The following is a 16246-nucleotide window of genomic DNA, read 5'->3' on the forward strand; positions in this document are numbered from 1 at the left end:
CTTCCTCAGCCACAACTGCATTTTCTGAAACTTGAGATTTTTCAGGCTCTATGTCATGTTGAATTTGGGGGCTTGCGACCTTTCCAGACCTTAAGGTGATGGGGTTCACCTTTTCTTCAACTTCCCTCTTGCCTGGATTTGTTTCTGTATCACTAGGAAGCGTTCGTGGTGGTCGATTCAATAAGGCATTAGCAATTTTCCCTATTTGGTTCTCCAGAGTCTTGATAGAAACAGCCTGACTTTGGTATATAAGAGCCTGGTTTTTGCACATAAGCCGCAACTCCTCCAATTCAGATTTTTCATTCGAAGATAGACATGCACCATGAGTTTGTTGTTTTTGTGTAATTTGTTACTGAAAACCAGGAGTGTTGAATACCTTATTTCTAAACTACTGGAACAGCTGTTGCATCAGATTAAGATTGTTGCTCTAGCTGAAGTTAGGATGATTCCAGTTGTCAGGATGATAAGTGTCTGGAACTGGTTGTTGTGATCTCTGAAAGTTGCTCACAAACTGAGCTGAGTAACTAGATATACCGAATTGCTCCGTCTCATGTGAACCTGCACATAGCTCACAAACACTGGTTATCTGATTAACACCATAGTTAGCCAGAGAATCGATCTTCATATACAACGCCTTTAGTTGAGCAGTGATAGCCGTAGCTGTATCCACTTCAAGAACTCCTGCTACCTTGCCCTGTGGACATCTCTGGGTTGGATACTGATATTCATTAGCAACCATCAGTTCAATTAGATCATAAGCTTCCTCATAGCTCTTTGCCCATAATGCCCCGCCAGCTGCTGCATCGAGCATGGGTCTGGAATGTGCTCCCAACCCATTATAAAAACAATTGATGATCATCCAATCAGGCATTCCATGATGAGGACACTTCCTAAGCATCTCCTTGTAGTGCTCCCAAGCTTCATATAAAGATTCTCCTGATTGCTGCGCAAATTGAGTAAGAGCATTCCTGATTGCAGTTGTCTTCGCCATAGGTAAGAATTTAATAAGAAACTTCCGAGCAAGATCTTCCCAAGTAGTAATCAAACCAGCTGGTAGAGAGTGTAACCAGCTCTTAGCCTTGTCCCTCAGAGAGAATGGGAACAGTCTCAGCTTCACAACATCTTCAGAAATACCGTTGAACTTGAAGGTGTCACATATCTCAATGAAATCCCTAATGTGCATATTAAGATCTTCCGTTGGAGAACCCCCAAACTGGACTGAATTCTGTACCCATTGAATTATGCCAGGCTTGATCTCAATGGTATTAGCTGTGATTGCTGGCCTAGATTAAATGTCATTGATCTTGGGTTGAGAAAAATCCATCAAGGCTTTCGTTCGTACTGCTGGATCTCCCATTGTAATGAGTACCTGAAACACAAAAAACTAAGCTGTGAGGGTAAAAGAGTCCGAGTCAGTGAACTTTAATGACCACTGATGACAAGCACATAAACTAAAAATTAATACCGAGTCCCCGGCAGCGGCGCCAAAAACTTGTTAGGGCGAAAACATGCGCTAATATTCATGCAAGTATACGCGTTCGCAAGTAGTATAAGATATAAATCAGATTCATTCCCATAGAGACTGGTTTAGGTTAAGTTCAATTTATGCACCTATGCAACAATGTATGGTTATCGCTCAATGCTAAGACAAATAACAAATTGGATTTTTATTAAACTAAGAGATTATACTAAATAACATTAAGTATGAGAATTGAGGTCGAATTTATATATATGACAAACATGGGATTCTAACTTCATTAAATACTTCATTCAATGTCATTGTTCTTAACCTTAGCATGTAATGGTGATGTTATGGATTAAAAACTAATATATATAATTGCTGTATTTATTACTAAGGAACGTGAGGTCAAGGCCTTTAATGTCTGCTCTCGTGTTTCGTAGCTTAACTCTGCCTTTACGAGATGCCTACGTCTCTCTGTGAATTAGAGAATCAAGCCAAAAAATGTAGTTCTAATCTGTGGGGTGAGGCCCCTTATATAGATGTGGGAGTCCTTGAACTGGACTTGGTATAGGAGACTTGGTAGCCAAGTCTCAGAATTAGAATGGACTTTAGAGTCCTAAATAGTAGGAAACTGATTCCTTATCCTTCTAGGTCCCTTTGAGGCTAATCTTCAAGGATTTATGTCCTTATCGGGACTCTTTTCAATAGCAGATTTTTCCCTTATTAATTAATTATGAAATTAATTAATATTCAGGGTTTTTGGGCCTTCTTTGTTCCATCAGGCCTGATCTGGTCCATCAGGCCTGATCACTGTGTTAACCTTTTTTGTCTGAATGTCATACATTTCCTTATTGGACCTAGCAGCCCAAATCATGTGTAATTAATGTAATATTTAATTACAAAATCAGGATTTATTTATCCCTATCATTTGCCCCCCAACTTTTTGGAAACCTTATAAGATTTTGCAAAAGTTAAGTTTGTTCATTCCCTTTCAGGGTACCGTTTTGCGTAAAGTGTGGAGCGACCTACACGTTTACAACGATTTGCCTTGTACGCGGCTTCAGGGTCGTTTAAAAACTTCCCCCCTTTTTTATTTTCTCACCTTCTCCCTATTTTAGGGATTTTCAGGTATTTTTTCAGGAATTTTCCCTTTTTCCCGGGATTTTTCCAAATTTCCTGCAATTTTCCACAAATATTTTCAAATTTTCGGCCCTTTTTCGACCAGGATCCTAGTCAAAATTTCAACCTGGATCCTAGTCAAATTTTGGGCCAGCTTTGCAATCCTGATCGAAGGACTTCGACTAGGATCCACGACCTGGATTTCGACCAGGATCCTAGTCGAACCTTCGATCTGGATCTAGGTCGAAAATTTGTCCTTGTTTTGATTCCTGGTCGTAAGGTTTCGACTAGGATTCACGACCTGGATTTCGACCAGGATCCTAGTCGAACCTTCGACCTGGATCTAATTTGAAAGTTCTATGCTTATTTGCTTCCTGGTCGTTAGATTTCGACTAGGATTCACGACCTGGGCTTCGACCAGAATCCTAGTCGATTCTTCGACCTGGATTTAAGTCTAGGTTTCTGTACCCCATACTTGAAAAATGCTGTGCTTGATTCGACCTCGATCCTGGTCTTGGTTTCGACCTCAATCCAGTTCAATTATACCCGTAATTTTTGGGTGTTTGTTCTAAAGATTTCGAGCACAATTCACGACTTAAAATTCGACCTGAATCCTGGTCTTTTATACCCGTTATTTTTGGGTGTATGTTCGAAAGATTTCGAGCATAATTCACGACTTGAATTTCGACCTCAATCCTGGTCTTTTTGGGCTTCCTTCTAATCCAATTTGGATTGGTCCTTTATTTGGGCCTAATCTTCTTTTTGGGCCTTATATATATTTTTTAGGGCTTTGATTTGGGCTTTGTATTTTTCCAAATCCTAATTGGATTTAGGCCTTTTAATTCCTATTGGGCCTCTTATTAATCTGGGCTTAATATATCAAGAAACTCCTATTGGGCCTCTTATTAATCTGGGCTTAATATATCAAAATACCTTGTTTAGAATTCTCAAGAATTCTCAGGAATTTTATTTTGATTTCTTTCGAATACCCTTGGAATATTCTGGAATGTTCCATTTTCTGGGCTTTTTTATTTGGGCCTCTATCCTAACTGGGCTTTTTATCCCTTCACCTTCACTTTTCCTCCTATATAAAGGATTGAGTAGAGTCTACTGCTCCTCACTTTCTCATTTCTAAATTCTTCTTCTCCCTTCTTCTATTAAGAATCTCAGAGCAATAACAGTAAGTTGGAGTATCTTAAGCCCCAAAGCCTTCATTACTTCAAGTAAAATTTCTCCCTTTACTTCTTGTGCTTGTTTTTTCATATTTGCATTTTTAAAATTATCTCTTTATGTGCCCTTTTTTCAGATGGATGATAAGAAAATGACCCGTTTGGCCAAGATGAATGTGGCTAGAAAGTCCAATGAATTCCCCATTCGATTAAGTTAAACTTCCTTGATCGATATGATCAACACCCGCGGGGTTTTGGTACCCTTTTAATGCGCATCTAGACGCGCACGACCATATCAGTGCCTTGCGGGATCCAAAGGAGCTGGAAAAGTTGAGTGGTTGTTTCAAAATTAAGGATCCTTTCAAGCTAATTCTTGCAGGTCCGGCCGACAGGGCCTTTCAGTGGAGGAAGGACGCACTATGCGTCTACAGGGATACTCTAAGGGCAGGTATCAGACTCCACTTTCACCCCTTTATTCCTGTTCTTCTAGCTGATGTGGGCATCAGCCTTTGCCAACTCCCTCCTAACTCTTGGAGGTTGATTCTGTGCTATCTGTCGCAATGCGCCAAGCACAACGTCCCTACCTCTGTTGCTGTTTTCAGAAAGATTTTTTAGTTCAAGAATAGCCCTGACAAGAATCCGGGTTGGGTTTCTTTAAACCAGCGCCCAACCGTTCCTCACATAGTGAACGGGAAGTCCATCCTTGACAACAATTTGGGGTGGAAGAAAGATTGTATGTTCGTAATTTGGGAGGGTGGCGATTGGGGCACCCTATTTCGCTCATCTTTTGGGCTAGCCGTAGATGGGAGCCCAAACGATATAATTTTTTCTGAGGAGGAGACCAGGGCTTTCAACTTCCTGACGCAAGATAATGGGACTTCCCATTCTTGGGATCTTATCAGGGAGACCGTTCTTGTAAAATACGGCCTTTCTCTCGTCCCTAAGAAGAGTATGTTTCCTTCCTTATCTAGTTGTTTTTATTTCCTCCATTTTCTACTTTGCTAATTCTCAACTTACTTATCTCATTTGTTGCAGTGGCTGAGAAAATTGAGGAGGCTACAAAGCCTAAAGACCTGGAGACGACCAGGATGAAGCGTGCCGGAAAGGTCTTTAAAGACCCGCGCCTTGGGGATCACTTCCCGGAGTTCCTACTCCAAGCAATGGAACTAGGCGAAGAAGGCCTCAGCCAAGTTTTACGTACCAAGCAAAAACCAGGGTCTTATTTTCAACCTGCTTGGGGAATCTGGGGCAAGGATTCGATTGTCGGCAGCACAGCGCTTGCCAAGGAATGGTCTAAGCATTCCATCTCTCCGGTTGACTATCAAGACTTTGTCCTTCAACAGGACTTGGAGGGGAACGAGCTTTTCGGATCTCAGGCTTTGGCGACGGTACGTCTTTTTCCGTAGCCCTTCATAGTTGCCTTTTTGATTTTCCTGTCTCTTACTTTTGCTGTGTTTTTTATAGGCGAACGCCCATTTTCAAGGGGAGATTCACCAAGCCAAGGGTTGGAAGGTTGGCCTGGAGGACGCGAACAAAAAGCTGGAGGAGGCCAACCAAATAATAGAGGCCCTTGAAGCCCAACTTGCCTCATCTACTTCGGATTTGGAAATGGCCCGGGCTGAAAATGTTATCCTCAAGGCTCAAAAGGATAAAGCCTTCGACGGCTGGATGGACACTCAGGAGTTCAAAGATTTAATGGTGGAGCATGATGCCCTCCTTCATCCAGTTAGCTATAAGGAAGGCTGGGATGCCGCTGTGGAGGCCATTCAGGACGAATTTCCAGAAGTCTTCGAACAGTCCTCCTTCCCTTGTCATGTGCGAGTTCCAACACTTGGGGGTGTTACAGACAAGCTTGCTGATTTGATCAAGGATGGCCCATCGGGGAGTTAAGGCCAAGGCCAAAAGAGGAAGGAGCTCGAGTCCAGCTCTGAAGAGGAGAAAACTTCTTCTGAGGAGGAGCCTGAGCCCGTTATAAAGAATGCCAGGGTAGAAGAGCCTCCAAACGCAGCGCCTCATAAACCAGCGTCTCCTGCAGCATCCAAAGCGTCCGAAGGTAGTTCCGAGGGAACCTCTGCGGGGACTTCCGAGGGGACAACTGAGACATCCGAGGGGATGACTGAGACATCCGAGGAGACTTCGGATAGTGGTTCCGAAGAATCCCAGCCTTCCAAGGCCTAAGTTTTTTATGTATTTCTTCTTTATTAGACAATATTTGAACTTTGTAATTGACTTTTATTGTTTTCTGTCATATTTTGCCCAAGTATCGTCGTATTTTTCAAACTCAAGTTTACAACTTGGTTTTATCTTTCGTAATGCAATTAATCTAACATGCCAAGATTAAGTTGAAGGTTTTATACTATAACTTGGTATTCTGGATACCTTACATGAAATGGGTTCAACCCTTATAAAATCTAAACATATCTTCTATATAGAAAAATCCTAAGCAAGCAAAGCTTCAAGGTGCTTTTAAACCTACTTGTCATTCTGACAAGTGAGAATCGTACTTTAACTATTTTACACATAGTAAACCTTCAGGTTTTGTGCATGCCAAGTTCTCGGGACTTCAAAACCATCCATAGTCTCCAGCTTTTAGGTTCCTCTACCCTGAACGCTCTTGACTTTGTACGGCCCTTCCCAATTTGGGGCAAGTTTCCCTTTCTGCCCTACACCAGAAGCTTCCACTTTCCTCAAAACTAAATCACCTTGTTTGAAGAAACTTTCTTTAACCCTTAGGTTGTAGTAGAATGAAGTTTTTTTCTGATATTCCACTATCTTCGCATGTGCATCATCTCGTACTTCATCAATTAGATCCAGAGCTAACATTTGCCCTTCTTCATTTTCCTCAGCATTGAAAGCTTGAATCCTGGGGAGGAATATGATATCTCTACAGGAACAACTGCTTCTGCACCATATACTAACATGAAGGGAGTTTCTCCAATCGTGACTCTACAGGTAGTCCTATAGGCCCATAGTATGGGGAGTATTTCATCCACCCAGTTATTCCTTGACTTCTCTATCCTCTTCTTTAGTCCATCCAGGATTATTCGGTGTGCCACTTCCGCTTGTCCATTGGCTTGCGGGTGGGCCACAGATGTGAATCGTAACTCGATTTCATTTTCCTCACAATACTTCTTGAATTCCTCATTGTTAAACTGTGTTCCATTGTCAGTGACTAGGATGCGGGGAATTCCATACCGGCACATAATACTTTCCCACAGGAATTGTGCAACTTGCTTAGTTGTGATCTTGGCCAAGGGTTTGGCTTCAATCAACTTGGTGAAGTAATCAATGGCCACAATCAGAAATGTCCTTTATGCCGTGGCCATGGGGAAAGGCCATAATATATCCATTCCCCACATAGCAAAGGGGATGGGCGAGTTGATAGAGGTCAGCATCTCGGGGGGTTGTCTAACAACTGGTGCGTGCTTCTGACAACGGTCACAATTTTTCACATATTCTTTGCCATCAGCCATCATTTTTGGCCAATAGAAGCCTAAACGGGTTATCTTATGAGCCAAGGCCCTGCCCCCCAAGTGTTGCCCGCATATGCCTTCATGTACCTCTTCAAGATCCAAGCGAGCCTCATCAGGCCTGAGACATCTTAAGTAGGGAACCATGAAAGATCTTTTATACAGAATTCCATCTATCAAAGAGTATCTTAGTGCTCGAACAGCCAATTTTCATGCTTCAATAGCATCGTTTGGTAACCAACCGGTTTGAATGTGAGCCTTAATGGGATCAATCCATGACGTCCCCAGGCCTATAGGAGCCACAAGCTTAACATCAATGCTCCGTGTTTTCAAAATGCGATAGTATACACTTCCAGAACTTTCTTCCATCTCAGATGAAGCAAATTTTGACAACGCATCTGCCTTAGTATTTTCCTCTCTTGGAATGTGCTCAACATGGCATTCATCGAATTGGGTCATCATGGCCCTTACTAGGCGGACATACTTAGCCATCGTTTCATCCCTTGCCTCAAACTCTCCCTTCACCTGGGATATGACCAACTTCGAGTCTCCACAGACTTTTAAGTTCTTGACTCTAAGTGTCCCTGCTAAGCCAAGACCCGTTATCAGAGCTTCATATTCTGCCTCATTGTTTGTGGTTGGGAAGTCTGGCTTCATGGCATACTCAATTAAGAACCCATCAGGGCTTTGCAAAACCAAACCTGCTCTACTTGAATTCATTTTTGATGCTCCATCAAAATAGAGAACCCAGTATTCTTTTTCCTTATTAACCTTCTCTTTATCCTCCTTATCAACTTCCTTGTCTTGAGGTATGTTATCTTCCGGCCCCCCGACTTCTTGGTTGGGTATGGTATATTCCACCACAAAGTCAGCTAGTGTCTGGGCTTTTATTACCGTTCGTGGCTTATACTTGAGATCGAACTCTCCCAGCTCTATTTCTCACTTGATGAATCTCCCACTTGCCTTGGGACTGTGAATGATATTTCTCAGGGGCTGATTCGTTAGCACCTCAATCTGCTGAGCCTGAAAGTAAGGACGCAGCTTTCTCGAAGCCATTACCAAGGCTAGAGCAAATTTCTCAATAGTTGAATAATTCAACTCAGCACCATGCAGAATTTTGCTGACATAGTATACGGGTTTCTGGACTTTCAGTTCCTCCTTAACCAATACAGCGCTCAAGGCACTCTCTGAAACAGCTAAGTACAAGAATAAAACTTCATTCAAAACTGGCTTGGCCAACAACGGGGCATGCGCCATATATATTTTCAATTCTTCGAAAGCCTTCTGGTTTTCCTCACTTCATACAAAGTCCTTAATGTTTTTTAGTGACTTGAAGAATGATAGGCACTTGTCTCCTGACTTGGAGATGAATCGTCCCAATGCAGCAACCCTTCCTGTGAGCTTCTGAACATCATTGATAGTTTTTAGTGGTTCCATGTCCAGGATTGCCTTTATTTTATCGGGGTTAGCCTCGATTCCTCTCTTGGAGACCATCAATCCCAAAAATTTTCCAGATCCTACTCCGAATGCACACTTTGTAGGATTTAACATCATTTTGTGGTACCTCAGGACCTTAAAAGCTTCCCTTAAATGAGCTATATGATCAGTCTTTACTAGAATCTTCACTAACATGTCATCAACATAAACTTTCATAGTCTTGCCAATAAGATCCTTAAAATTTTTATTTACCAACCTTTGATAGGTGGCTCCTGCATTCTTGAGACCAAACGCCATAACAAGATAACAATAAACACCAAAGTCAGTGATGAATGATACCTTTGTAATGTCGTCCTTGTGCATCTTGATCTGATTGTATCCGCTAAATCCATCCATGAAGCTCAGCATTTCATGCCCAGCAGTGGCATCTATCAAAGTATCGATCCTTGGTAACGGAAAACAGTCCTTAGGACATGCATCATTTAGATCAGTGAAGTCCACACATATCCTCCATTTTCCATTAGCCTTCTTCACCATTACGGGGTTTGCTAACCAGTCTGGAAATTGAAGCTCCTCAATGAAACCAGCCTCCAAGAGCTTCTCCACTTCCTGTTTTATAGCTTCTTGCCTTTCTGGAGCAAAACTTCTTTTCTTTTGTTTTACCGTCTTCCGATTTGGGTCCATATTCAGCTTGTGAGTAATCAGTTCCGGGTCTATGCCTGGCATATCAGCTGCTGACCATGCAAAAACATCATTATTTTCTTGCAAAAATTTCACCAACTTCCCTCTAAGGGGTTCTTTGAGCGTTGCTCCAATAAAACTCACCTTCCCAGGATTTTCGGGGGCCAAAGGAATTGAAACCAAGTCTTCTGCTGGCTTCCCCCTTTTCTCATCATTCTCTCGGATATCCAGATCTTCAATAGGAAGAACCTGCCTCCCAACTCCATCTGCCCTCAAATAGGCCACATAACAGCTTCTAGCCATTTTTTGATCTCCTCTTTCTTCTCCAATCCCATCTCGAGTCGGAAACTTCATAACTGAATGATAAGAAGAAGAGACTGCCTTGAAGGCATGTATCCCTGTTCTTCCCATGATAGCGTTGTAGATTGAACTAGCCTTCACCACCACAAAGTCCAACATCTGAGTTGCTTGCCTTAGTTCATGTCCTATGGTTGTTGGCAACTTGATTATTCCTTCTACGGGGCATTCCACTACTGCGAATCCATATATCGGCATGTCGGTTGGGGTCAATTGGGAGTCATTATATCCCATCCTTAAAAAGGTGTCATGGAGCAAAATATCCACTGAAGCACCATTATCCACAAGGACCCTTCTTACTAGGTTGTTCCCTATTATCGGGGTTATGACCAACGGGTCGTCATGGGGAACTTTTAGACCTTCCAGATCATAATCATCAAAAGCCAATGTTACTTCTGTCCTGGCCCTCTTCGGGGCTTCTCCGACAATATGCATAACCTCCCTAGTATATGCTTTTCTGGAGTTTTTGGACAATCCAGCAGCAGTTGGTCCTCAAAAGATTGTGTTTATCACAGGCCCTCGAGGTCGTGGCCCTCCATAAATTGTGTTTATAACCGATCCTCTAGGCTGGGGATTCCGCCCCTGATCGTCTTGGTCTCTCCTATGATCTTCAAAGTTCTTACTTCCATTGTTATTTCTATCCCCTCCTTCTCCAGTGTATTTGTTCAATCTTCCTTTTCGAATGAGGAACTCAATTGCATCTTTCAGCTGCCTACACTCATCGGTGTCATGACCAACATCTTTGTGAAATCTACAATACTTGCTCTTATATAGCTTGGCAGGATCAACCTTCAAGGGCTTAGGCCAACGAATATCTCGATCTTTCTCGATTTCCATCAAGATCTGGCTTCTAGGAGCATTCAGCTTAGCATACTCGGTGAACTTTTGCCCAGGTCCTCCCTTCTTGGGGGTTAAATCAGGGTTTTGCTCGGTTCTGGGATACTTGTCCTTAGCGATATATTCCAGATCAGTTTTCCGCTTCTTGCCTCCAGTGGGCTCATTACTTACTACGGTCTTTCTCATGCTTTCTTCAACCTTGATATACTTCCCTGCTCTATCCTGGAGCTGCAACATGCTTTCAGGGGGACGTTTGGCCAAGGACATCTTAAAAAACTCATCCCTAGTTCCTTGATGCAGTGTTATCATGGCTACCTTATCATCAAGGTCTGGGACTTTTAAAGCCTCCTTTGTGAAATGATTCAGGTAATATCTCAAGGATTCCTTTGTTCCCTGCACAATGCTCATAAGAGATGCTGAACTTTTTTCATGAACTCTCCCACTGATGAATTGCTTAGTAAAAGCCTGACTTAATTCTCTGAACGACCCAATAGAGTTTGGGGGCAAGCGACTATACCACCTTTGAGCCATACCCGACAGGGTTTGAGGAAAGGCCCGACACTTAATAGCATCATTCACGGGCTGCAATAGCAGTGCATTAGAGAATGTTCTAACATGATTAGCGGGATCTCCCATGCCGTCATAAGCTTTTATAGTTGGCATCTTAAACTTCCTTGAGATATGGGCATTCATTATATCTTCAATGAAGGGTGGAGTAGGATCATCAAGATCTCCAATGGGAAGAAGATTGCTTGGATTAGCCCTTGGGACAACAGCCCTCCTCTGCACTGGACCATCCAGGTCTATGATGGGAGGAGGATTTCTCCCCCTAGGAGGTGCTGGGGGTCTAGTGCCCTGGTGTGCCTCCAGGTCGCGCCTCAGCCTTTGAATCTCAGCCTCGTGAGCCCTGATTCTTTCCTGCACTTCTTGGGGATTCGTCCCTTGGGTGCTTTGAGGGCGTTGGCTACCATCAACCATCGGCTCTTTGCCAGCACGTCTCCTTCTTGGGGCTACTTCATCATCCGAAGATTCGGAGTCTCTCTCAGTGTAAGGACCAGAAAATTCCTGATCTTCAGGGATAGGAGCCAAACCTCGTATGTATGGGGGCGATCGCCCTCGTGCTTCACTTTGCCCAGCATGTCTGCTTCCTACAACCTCGGGGTAAAGGGGCATCCCATAAGGGGGGTTAGTAGTAACAACAGTTGAATATTCATACCCGATGAGTCGAAAATTCACAGGTGCATGTACTTGTTGAACTTGAGGATTCATACCTTGAGTAGCTGAGGGGATCGTCCCTTGTTGCTGAGGTTCAGTTGCCCCTATCTGGGCTTCTCCTTGCATGGTTGCATAGGTTGAATGAGGAGGCACCTCCACAGTTGAAGAAATCACTTGGGTTGTCCCCGTTGGTGTTCCTCCTCCAAGGGCTCTAACTGTTCTCCGTGTTCTCACCATGGTTATTGTTGTTCTTCCCACAGAAGGCGCCAAATGTTATGGATTAAAAACTAATATATATAATTGTTGTATTTATTACTAAGGAACATGAGCTCAAGGCCTTTAATGGCTGCTCTCGTGTTTCGTAGCTTAACTCTGCCTTTACGAGATGCCTACGTATCTCTATGAATTAGAGAATCAAGCCAAAAAATGTAGTTCTGATCTGTGGGGTGAGGCCCCTTATATAGATGTGGGAGTCCTTGAACTGGACTTGGTATAGGAGACTTGGTAGCCAAGTCTCAGAATTAGAATGGACTTTGGAGTCCTAAATAGTAGGAAACTGATTCCTTATCCTTCTAGGTCCCATTGAGGCTAATCTTCAAGGATTTATGTCCTTATCGGGACTCTTTTCAATAGCTGATTTTTCCCTTTTTAATTAATTACGAAATTAATTAATATTCAGGGTTTTTGGGCCTTCTTTGTTCCATCAGGCCTGATCTGGTCCATCAGACCTGATCACTGTGTTAACCTTTTTGGTCTGAATGTCATACATCTCCTTATTGGGCCTAGCAGCCTAAATCATGTATAATTAATGTAATATTTAATTACACAATCATGATTTATTTATCCCTATCAGGTGATGACACTAATCAGATAACACGAAACTAGTAAACGCCAACTTTCGTTGCACGAGTACCATTCTACCAGACATCCACAAAAGAGATAGAAGCTGAATAGGCACTAATCATATTGAGACCCTATATGTCTATAGAATTTGAAAAAATAATGGTTTAGGCACAAGTTATCTATCTTGATTACATAGGGCAAGTAAAACGGCTAGAGTTACCCTAATCATGCATACAATACATGAACCTATGCTAGCATGGCCAGTTCTAAACCTCTATATTCACTGTCGGTTCAATAGAGATTAACACGCTATCTTATATGTTAGCTACGCACATAAGACGAATAAGCACAACCAATACTAGAATATCAATCAATCACAATACACCAAGGTATCGAAACAATTTAATTATTGAAATCCATAAGTAAATCCGCTAGAATCCCATGATAACGATTAACCCATAATTGAACTCATCGTCACCATGGGTTCCAATGAAAGCATGGTATAAACAAGGTCTTAATAAACTGAATAATAATCAAAGTACGAATAAACGAGATCTAGGTTCAACAAGAATGAAAACGAGCATCCAAAGTTATAACTAATTCAAGGAATCACAAGTTGAAAACAAGATCTTCTTTTTCGGAGTTGCTATGTGCTTCTAGGTCTTCTCCTTCGTATCCCAATCTTCCTGGATGATGAAAACCCTTTTTTTAAGTATATATATGCCCCTAGTGGACCTGGACCCTTAAAATCGTCAAATTCTACTCAAAAAAGCTTTTTCAGTGAAATAAGTACCAGCCGCGCCTCAGGCGGCCACCTCAGCTCTCCAAACGGGCGCCTCAGCTCCTAAGTGGCCACCCCATATCCCAGGCGGGTGCCTGGAGCCTATTTGGAAAAAATTCTGATAAATTTTGTTTTGGCCATAACTTGAGTTCTGCTCGTCAGAATTAGGCGATTCGACTGCCCACGCGAAGCTAACGAGATTTTTTACAACTTGACAATGGCCTTGGATTCCAAATCTGATCACTTTTAATCATATTTCCTTTAAAATCTCTTTTCTTCATTTAACTGATACCTGAAATGCAATAACACAAAAACACATCAAAATACCAACAACTTGAGTCCAAAACACCAATTTAAGCTTGTAATAAAGCATTCCAAGTGGATATAAAATCCACTTATCAGGGATTGTGGTTAAGGATTGTAGCTTTAATATTCTATCTATTGTAGTACTTTATTGTTTAATTAATATTATACATATTTCTACTAGTTAGTAGTGTGGGTCCGTCACAGTTTTGGTATCAGAGCGACAGGTTGAGTCACTGAACAACATAGGATAAATGAATATAAGATAGGAATTTAGAGAATAGGATGAACTTAGATCATTTGGGTTTTGGGATGTTAGAATCTATAGGTTTTCTGACCCCTTTTATTTACAACCGCATATATATATATATAACTGTTTGACATGCATCATCCTCATCGACTCCCGGATTCCCTTCTACTGTGCCATTCCCTATTTACGAGTAGATGGTAATGATGTTTGATCGACTGGAGGGCGAGAACCAAATCTTCGACGTAGGATGGATCGGTTGTACCACGAGAACTTTGATGACGAGCCCAACCAACCCCGACTGATAGCTAGGCTTGAGGAGAACATCAAGATGGCTAAGGACCAATTGGCATTGATGATTCCACACCGTGAGAGAGAGAGTCAGATCACTCTTACCGCCATTGCTGACGAGCTCCGTCGAGTGATTAACAGTCTCCGTGCCCCTGTTCCTCCACCACCATCCTCTTAGACTATTATATAGTATACCTATCTCCAGCATCGTTGTTGATTAGTACTTTGATTTCCATTTTTACCTTGTACCCGGATTGTTTCGGGAAGACTTTATTTGCACCTTATTTCATGTTCGTACTTTATTCGCACTTTTCATTCGAGCTAATGTTAAATTCACACTTTGATTATCTCTATAATATTGCCATCTCATTATCATGCTATATATTTGCTTAGATAGAAATTTATTGTTTAAATTATGTTGATCCCTTTAGAACTTGATCATGTTTAATCTTTCCATAAGATAACCCTTGAATAAGACCTTATTACTTGATAATTTACCCTTATTATAACTTATGTATGCAACTTTGAACTGTGAATAAACCTTTCTTGTCTATATTCGGAACCATGCCTCCTCGTAGAGCTTGTAACACCAATACTGGGGATCATGAAGATCCAGCACCCAACTTGGATCAACTCATGCAAATACTTCACCAACAATCTGTTACCCTTGCTCAATAACAACAACTCCTTCAGCAAAAATTTCAATAACAAAAACAACCACCTCCATCACAACCAACCCCTACAACATTCAAATCATTTCAAGCTATGTAACCACCTGAGTTCCGTGGAACTCAATACCTGTAGAAGCCCAATCTTGGCTTAAAGAGATGGAAAAAGATTTCACGCTAGCGGTTGTAAGTAAAGAAAAGAAGGTCGACTATGTGTCTTATTTCCTGAAAGACGAAGCGAACTATTGGTGGGAGTCAGCTTGTGCTTTAGAAGAAGAGGATGTTATCACTTGGGATAGATTCAAGAAGATTTTCTTAGACAAGTATTTCCCGAGTTATATGTAGACTCAAATGGAATTAAAGTTCTTTGAATTGAAGCAAGAAGGAATGACTATAGGAGAGTACGAGAAGAAATTCACTGAGTTGGCTAGGTTTGTTAGAGATTATGTGGACACGGATGAAAAGAGAGCGAAGAGATTTCAACAAGGGTTGAAGCCTTGGCTACGAAGCAGAGTGACTGCCTTTGAATTGACCACATATGCTAAGTGGTTCAGAAGGCGATGGTAATTGAAGGAGAAAGCGATCAAAACTTGAAGGAAAAAGAGAGTAAGAAAAGAAAGTTTGGAAGCAATGGTGAAGGATCGGCTCAAAGGAGCCAAAGTGGAAGGAATTTCAAGAAGTGTGGATACCAGAATCAAGGAGGACTCCGAACCTTTAAGAAGGGTGATAATAAGAGTCAGAAGAATAGGATTCAAGGGCTAAGTGGACAAAGATCCCAACAAGCAACAAATCTAGAGTATAAATTATGCAACCAGAGACACATGGGTAACTGCAATAAGGCTGACTTTATTTGTTACATGTACAATTTGAAAGGTCATTATGCGAATTAGTGCCGGAACCCGAAGTCTCCTGTTATATGCTTCAAGTGTGGAAATACCGAACACATGTCGAGGGATTGCAAGACCCCCGGAAACAACAAGTTGATGCAATTGACGGTCGCCCCTTACAATCAAGCAATGACATCTTCTGTTCCAATTCTTCAACTACCTTCAAATCAACCTTCTGAATCTGCAACTCCACTGTTTCCTCCCTCCTATCCTGCTCAGGCCCGAACATTTGACATGAATATCAAGGATGATGTTCAGAGTTCTGAAGTTGGGGCAGGTACATTTACTGTCAACAACATCAATGCTAAAGTGCTATTTGATTCCGGAGCTACTAGATCTTTCATATCTGAATTGTTTGTTGGCATGTTGAATTGTGAAATTTAACCGTTAGTTGAATCTCTATCTATCATTATGGCTAATCAAGAACAAGTATCTGTTAAAAGTATTTTCCCCCGGTGTAAAGTAGAGATTTCAGGCTA

At 41.9% G+C, this 16246-nt stretch overlaps 1 non-coding gene across 1 annotated transcript; it reads left to right on the forward strand.

Moving 5' to 3' along the window:
* Positions 1 to 869: 869 nt before the first annotated feature.
* On the forward strand, positions 870 to 976 carry LOC141663203 (small nucleolar RNA R71). The gene has a single exon (XR_012551284.1). It is a non-coding gene; the product is annotated as a small nucleolar RNA R71 (small nucleolar RNA).
* Positions 977 to 16246: the final 15270 nt, after the last annotated feature.

This window comes from Apium graveolens, chromosome 5, assembly GCF_009905375.1.
Source record: "Apium graveolens cultivar Ventura chromosome 5, ASM990537v1, whole genome shotgun sequence".
NCBI lineage: Eukaryota > Viridiplantae > Streptophyta > Magnoliopsida > Apiales > Apiaceae > Apium > Apium graveolens.